This window comes from Loxodonta africana, chromosome 10, assembly GCF_030014295.1.
Source record: "Loxodonta africana isolate mLoxAfr1 chromosome 10, mLoxAfr1.hap2, whole genome shotgun sequence".
In the NCBI taxonomy this organism is placed as follows: Eukaryota; Metazoa; Chordata; class Mammalia; order Proboscidea; family Elephantidae; genus Loxodonta; species Loxodonta africana.
In genome coordinates this window covers 18441335-18441947 of record NC_087351.1, presented here as the reverse complement: position 1 = coordinate 18441947, position 613 = coordinate 18441335, and the positions used below count along the sequence as shown (strand labels likewise).

The window sequence follows — 613 nt, the reverse complement described above, 5'->3', positions numbered from 1 at the left end:
CATTCTATTATGAATAATTTTACACTCACTATGGCATTTAATCTTCACAAACAAGAATGGCATAATCATCTCCATTTTGAAGATAAAAAAAACACTTCAAAACAAAGAAGTGAGTTATCCAGACCCTTAAGGTCAAATTTCCTGACTGCTCATCTTTCCTATGTCATAGTTGGGAAGAAAACACTACACTGCCAGCTCAAAGACCAAACCTGGGACTTTCAGGCAAGCATGGGACTTTTAGAAAATTAATAATAGGAAGAAAAAAAAGTGAGTGTGAGTGCTCACTTTGGAAGCACATATACTAAAATTGAAACCATACAGAGAAGATTGGCATGGTCACTGCTGCAAGGATGACACACAATTTCTTGCAGCATTCTGTATTTTTTGGCCCTTCCTTAAAAAGCTAGAAATAGAACTACCATAAGATCCAGCCCCCCACGTGTCTGTCAGTTTGTCCTACTCTGGGGGCTTCCATGTTGCTGTGAAGCTGGAAGCTATGCCACCGGTATTCAGATACCAGCAGGGTCACCCATGGAGGACAGGTTTCAGATGAGCTTCCAGACTAAGAGAGACTAGGAAGAGGGACCTGGCAGTCCACTTCTGAAAAGCATTA

At 41.1% G+C, this 613-nt stretch overlaps 1 non-coding gene across 1 annotated transcript; it reads left to right on the top strand.

Moving 5' to 3' along the window:
- The first annotated feature begins 277 nt into the window (after window positions 1-277).
- LOC111753027 (U6 spliceosomal RNA) lies at window positions 278-385 on the top strand. Its single transcript, XR_002787877.1, has one exon. It is a non-coding gene; the product is annotated as a U6 spliceosomal RNA (small nuclear RNA).
- Window positions 386-613: the final 228 nt, after the last annotated feature.